The sequence below is a fragment of the Mauremys reevesii genome, linkage group 15 (assembly GCF_016161935.1).
Source record: "Mauremys reevesii isolate NIE-2019 linkage group 15, ASM1616193v1, whole genome shotgun sequence".
NCBI lineage: Eukaryota > Metazoa > Chordata > Testudines > Geoemydidae > Mauremys > Mauremys reevesii.
The window spans coordinates 40528222-40534725 of record NC_052637.1 but is presented as its reverse complement, the minus strand read 5'-3'; the positions used below and the strand labels follow the sequence as shown (position 1 = coordinate 40534725).

The following is a 6504-nucleotide window of genomic DNA, read 5'->3' as shown; positions in this document are numbered from 1 at the left end:
TCTCAACCATTTAAAAACAGAGGAGGATGTTATCTATTATTTACATAGCACAATAATTTGCAACGTGTTTTACATACAAGGATGAGAACAAGGGGCCAGAATTTGATCTTGGTTACACCAGTATAAAGCTGAGTGGATTTACGCCTGTCTTACTCTGATGCAAGCAAGAGAACAGTCAGATGCACCCCCTGTGTTCTGCATAGTCTGCTTTTCTTTCATTTCAGTCCCTTTTGTATAAACTGTCTAACCTAAGAATATCCAGAGATTGGTTTTGGAGTGGGAGTTATTATGCGTGTGGTGTATGCACGGGCATATGTACAGGTAGAAGCCAGTGCATATAAGCAGGCTGGTAAACAGACCCATAAAAGTACTGCAGTTGTAGTCATACTAGTTTTGTACTACAGAGCTGTTTTCTAGTCAGACATGATCCCTCACTCAATACATTTCTATCAGCCACCACGCCAGCAAATTTGTTAGCCCTCTGGGACATCTGGTAGCAAGTTTCACAAATGATTTCTGTAAGGGTAAAACTCCAACTGAGCTTTTTAAGACATAGGAGCAAGTTTTCACTGACATCTGAGAAGGGTATTAATGATGCAAAGTTAGCGGCAGGGGTATTTTATTCTTTTTTTTTTCTTTCCCTTTTTGCAGCAACTGCATTTCATCTTGTATGACCATTTGCCAAGCCAAGGCGTATATCAAATTGTTTTTCAGAGCCCCACATCTGTGAAAAGATCCTCTTATAAAATTGTAATACAGTAAACCATGGTAATTGCAGCATTGTGGATTTAAGAAATGCATTGGGCATAGTGGGAGACATTAGAAGTGTGCTTGGGCCTAGCTTCTCCATATCCCGAGTAATTCTATAGTGCACTAAAGCAGGCTAAATAACCTGAAGTAAATTATTTTGACTGCTAAAAATATGCTGATTGCACCAATTAGCAGGTTGCCCAAATATTTGACTAATAAGGGGCTCTACCAGCTAGGAACTATTGTTTATTATGTTGCATACTGTGGTTATAAGCTCCAACCTTACATGTGCATGGAGCCCTATACAAAAAAAAAATAAAAGAAAAAAACCCAAACCTGTCTAGCTGATTAAAACAGAGGGCCAGAAATGCCTCTGCCAGAGAGCAGTAGTGCATGGTTTAGATTCGTTGTCTCCGCGATCTGTCATTTATTCAGTTCAATTGCTGTAAGAACTCAGAGACAGTTTAACATGACACAAGGGCTGGATCATACAGAGACACCCGCTTCTGCACTCCTGAAAGCTAACCCAGGCAGGGAGGGAGAGAATGTGGAAAGGTTTTGTGGGTAAAAATAATAATGCATTGGGAGCAACCTGGAAAGGCTGGTGCCCGCAGCAGCTGATGTGATCTGAACTGGACAATGGAGTTATAATATACCTTTGCTGACTCATGTTATCCTCTCTTGTGTTCTTCATTCCTGACCCTCGGGTCTCAGGCTTAGGAGCAGATGCAGATCCAATGTTCTGGTTGTGCTGAAGTCAGTGCAGATACATGTGATTTCCCTTGTCTGTCTAGGCGTCAGTGCCAGCACATGGCAGCCTGATAAAGAGGTCGTTTACCAGTCCCATATTGTGAAGCAGTTTGTGCTCTTCCTGACTGTTTGTAACTCACAGTACAACAAAGTATCAGTTTGGTACTGGGGAGAGCACAGAGCAGGCTTACAGGGAACAAGCTGCTATGATACAATTTCTTTCCCTATGTCTAACACCCCCGATTCACACCCCATTTATTTACCCTGGGAAGCACAGCTCTGACTCATCTTGTTTCCACTGGGGTGTCTCTTTCTGTTCACATGCTCCTAACTGAGTTAAGCTGATGCACTTTACTGCAGATCTTGTAAATCTCTTACATAACTGGGGAGCAGGGCTACTCGGCAGCACAACGGAAGTCAATGAAACTGCTTGCATGCGTAAGAACCTCAGAATCTGTCCCATTGTAAGTGGTTCAGTCTGAATTCAGAACCAGGATCTTCCCCGGGATCTCAGGATTCTATAACAGCCATAGCAGCAAAGAATCCTGTGGCACCTTATAGACTAACAGACGTTTTGCAGCATGAGCTTTCGTGGGTGAATACCCACTTCTTCGGATGCAAGACTTGCAAGACTTGTCTTGCATCCGAAGAAGTGGGTATTCACCCACGAAAGCTCATGCTGCAAAACGTCTGTTAGTCTATAAGGTGCCACAGGATTCTTTGCTGCTTTTACAGAACCAGACTAACACGGCTACCCCTCTGATACTATAACAGCCATGAGACCTTGCTTAAAGGCAGCAATTAGTTCTGTGTCATGAAGAGCCAACAAGACTTAAGGTGAAATTTGATCAAAGTAGACTTCAGAAGATACACAACATCTCCTGACATAGGAGACTAACATCATGATTGTGGGTTTGTCAGGTACATGATTGTACCTGTCGTGGGTACCCAGCCCTCACTGCCGAAATATCATTGCCAGGATCCATACCACCTTCCTAGGTCTCCACCTATGGCTAAGTTTTGGCTGCCCTGGTTTGAAAAACCAATGGGAAAAGCAGCCTGATGTAAAGTGGATGAACAGTGGTTCTGGCAATGCCGGGGTTGTCTAATTCAAGTGCCAGAATTAAAGACTAAAGCTTTAAAGTTTTGTTACATTCCCCAATTTTATTTTATTTCATAGTAAGGTTTTGAAAACTTGTCCCACGCAAACAGTCTGTGTGTTTCATTTGGATTTTATTGTATCCAAGCTGACCAGTGGAGAAAGAACAACTAGTCATGTGAAAGACCACAGCTGAGATGTAACAATAGTATCACAGCTGTGACTCATGCAACACTGCTGCAAAACCCCCTGGACTGGGATTATCATCGTTTTGCTTAGCCTCATCAGACCCCCTTTAATCCATACAAAATGCAGCTGCTAAGGTCACCCCTCTTGCTCATCAATTAGCTCATGTCATTCCTCTCCTAGAATCCCTCTGCCGGTGCCCCATCCACCATCACACCAGATTTCACTTTATTGTTGCACGTATGCACCAGAAACTCTAGGTGTGTGTCTACACTGCAGCTGGGAGCGTGCCTCCTATTGCCAGTAGCTCTCAAACTTTTTTACTGGTGACCCCTTACGCACAGTAAGTCTCTGAGTGTGACCCCCCATATAAATTAAAAACACTTTTTTATATATTTAACACCATTATAAATGCTGGAAGCAAGCGGGGTTTGGGGTGGAGGTTGACAGCTCACGACCCCCCATGTAATAACCTCGTGACCCCCTGAGGGGTGCTGACCCCCAGTTTGAGAACCCCTGCAGTAGACAGACTCGTGCAAGCGGGGCTGGGGCTGGGGCTAGCATGCTAAAAATAGCAGTGTGGATGTTGTGGCTGCAGCTGTGATACTATTGATACTTGGATTTACAGGAGCTAATTACCTGGCCCAATGCCTCTAGGGCTAAATTATTTTAGAGGGGCACCATCAAGCATCAGGGCCCAATGCAAAGTCCACTGATTTCAGTGGAAAGACTTTCGCGTGCCCTAAACGAAAGAGAGGATTTATGGTGAGTGAATATAATGTATGTGCCTGATTTTCCTCTCCAGTGTACATCAGGCACAATGCCATTAAAATCAGTAGAATTACATAGCTGTAAATGGGAATCCTATATATCAAGCCATTATATATCATATATATAAATAAAGCATCTTCATTCCCCCCCCCCCTCCGGCCATTAAATTGATGCGATTCCCTAACTGAAGCAAAAACTTTGAGATTACAGGAGTAGTACAAAGTGATACCAACTATGACAGGAATGCAGCTTCCTATGGAGGAGGATCTGTGGCCAACAATGTTTGTTCCATCTTGTGTTTTTCTGTTCCTAAAGCATCAGCAAAGAGGTAGCCTTTCTTGGGAGTGGGATGATGGGTGGTTTGGAGCAAGGATCAAGTCGGCGGCTCCTTCGGCCTTCAGTTCTTGCCAAACTGGACTTTTCTCTACTGATATCTTTTCTGGACATCAGCAGAGAGGTCAAAGGTTAGATAGGCCTAGAGTGACGAGACAGCAAATGTGAAAAATCGGGACCGGGGTGGGTGGTAATAGGAGCCTATATAAGAAAAAGACCCCAAATCAGGACTGTCCCTATAAAATCAGGACATCTGGTCACCCTAGATAGGCCACAGAAGGCCAGATTCCTCTGTTTCCCAGAGGGTCATCGCTCTCCAGGTCAGGATGAAACCAGACAGGCAGGGACAGTGTGAGAGAGGCTGGTGTGATGGCAACCATGATGGCCAACATATTGGAGATTGGAGACCTCCAGAGATGACAGGGTGAGTCTCTGCAGCTTGAGCTAAATAGCCTGACTTTGTAGCTGGAAACTCTAATAGACTCACTCTCTGCTCTGGGCACAGAGGAGGGCTTGTAATTCTCTCTCTCTCACCAGTGTGCAACGTAGGCACTGAGCTGCAGTTGCCGTCCTGCACATTTTAATAGGAACAAACAGATCCAAGTTAGGAGAAAATATTTTGAGGAGACAAAACCTGAGCTCACACCACTAAAATTAATAGCTTTTTTTGCCATTGACTTCAGTAGGAGCTGGGCCAGGATTGCCAAGTTCCCCACCAAAGGGGTAAGTAAAAATTGAACGGCAGCACAAGGGCTAAGAGGCTCTACATACAAGACATTTCCCCCTTGCATATCAAGCCTGGATTGTGCTCAGAAAGTCATGCTTGGGACTAGCCCAGAGATAAATTACTTGTGCTGCCGCAGAAAAGAAATCTGCAATCCTGAACAGGCTCCATTACTCTTCAATGCTGGTGTGCTCAAACCTGGGGCAAAGAGAGAAGAGAGCTCCTCACCTTGACCTTAGGTGACACCTTCTAGCTGTTACAGTGACAGCATTAACCAGACTCGGAAGGGTGCTGCAATCCATGTCTGACAAAGAGATGGAAGGGACAACAGGATGCAGGAGAGGATGTGGAATAAAGGCGAGGGAAGTGAAGGAATCCCATCACATACAGGATCTATTGCTTTGTAGGCAAAACACGTATTAACTTCTTATTGTCAATGGGCAAAAATCAATGGAAAGGAGAGATTAGTTCAAGCTTCAAAGCATCTGAATCCAGACCCATTTTTCCCCAAGGTCTGGGGCTGTTTATATCTGACCCATTATAGAGATGGGGCCAGCCAGTAAGTTAGGGTCTGGCTCTGAAGCAGAACCTCTGCAATGTTCAAGGGTGTTCAGGACTCGAGTTTTCAGTCAGGTCAGTTGCGCATGTAGAAGAGTCTATAGATCTGGCCCAGCAGCTTCTTGGCAGCGTTTTTATTAGCATTCACATAGTGTATTGATCACAGCTCTATCCAGAAGGGGATTTGAATCTTTAAACAGAGCACTTAACCAAACAGCAGCTGGCTCCCACCGCGGGCAACGTCAGAGGGCCACAAACAATATACGTCTATGCTAGGCTGCCGTGAGCTTGCCATCCTCCCCCCCAGGAAGATGGTTTATGAACTGTGTACGAGTGTTTTCATTCGACGGGAGGAATGTTGTTTTCCTAAAATCGGGAATTAGCACTGGGGCTCATTTCAGGAATCGAGGTGCTAAGCCTCAGGAATCCAGCCACGCAGACTCACAGACAGCATTGGAGGCACTGAAAAACAGCGGTGCCAACTGCCAGGAAGCTGGCTGCTGACACTGTGCAATGCTAATTGGTGCTTTTCTAAAGATGGCTCTTGTGTGTTGGCAGAAGGTGTTGCGTGCGTTCCTCTAGCTGAATTTGGGGAAAAGACTCTTGGGGGTTTCTTTTCAGACCCTGTGTTCACTGGGAGAAATTGGGATGGGCCATCTGGATTCATTCTCATTTCTTTCCCCCACAACGAGAATTGGTTCTGATGGGATTGGCAATGGCTCCTTGCCCCTTATGCCACTGGCATGGAGTGCAGAAAGCACATGAGCCAGGCTCTCTAACACTCATCTGGACCATTCTGGGAGTGTGGCCTTTTTATTTTTTTTAAAAAAGGTGTGTTATGTAGGGGGATTTAATTAGTAATACAAGAAAGGGTCTAATAGAATTAGCTTGTTCCAGACATACTGAAAGCCGTTCCTGTGTCAGTTTTTATCTCTTTCCCTTGCTCTGCCAGTCCCCATTAGACATGATATGTAGCACCCTCTGCTATTCCAGTTCTAGGCATCCCACGCAGCTCTGCTGATAAACCTCATTCCTGATCTGCAGCACCCTTGGTTGTTCCAGTTTTAGGTCTGCTCTGCTGCTGCACCTTGGTCCTGAGCACATCATTCCTGCCCAGAATGCACGCAGTCCGGAGGATGCACCGCAATCCTGATTCGCAGCCACTCCTGACTTTTCACTTCTTAGACTCTCTTGAATGGAAAGTGCTAATCATGTTGTTGTTTTGCAATGCAGACAAATAAAATTACAATGGAACCAATCAAATTCATCTTCTCTTATAACATAAGCCCAGGATTTAAATCTTGCCATCTATGGTGTATAGAATTTACACTGA

The 6504-nt window shown here is 44.8% G+C and overlaps 1 long non-coding RNA gene across 2 annotated transcripts in view; it reads right to left on the bottom strand.

The window, feature by feature from the left end:
• Window positions 1-5307: 5307 nt before the first annotated feature.
• Window positions 5308-6504, bottom strand: part of LOC120383415 — a 28363-nt gene continuing 27166 nt past the window's right edge. Inside the window, exon 4 of one of the 2 annotated variants that reach the window (XR_005588460.1) lies at window positions 5308-6500. This is a non-coding gene — a long non-coding RNA (uncharacterized LOC120383415). The remainder of the gene's footprint in view (window positions 6501-6504) is intronic. The other variant, XR_005588461.1, reaches the window with a different exon arrangement.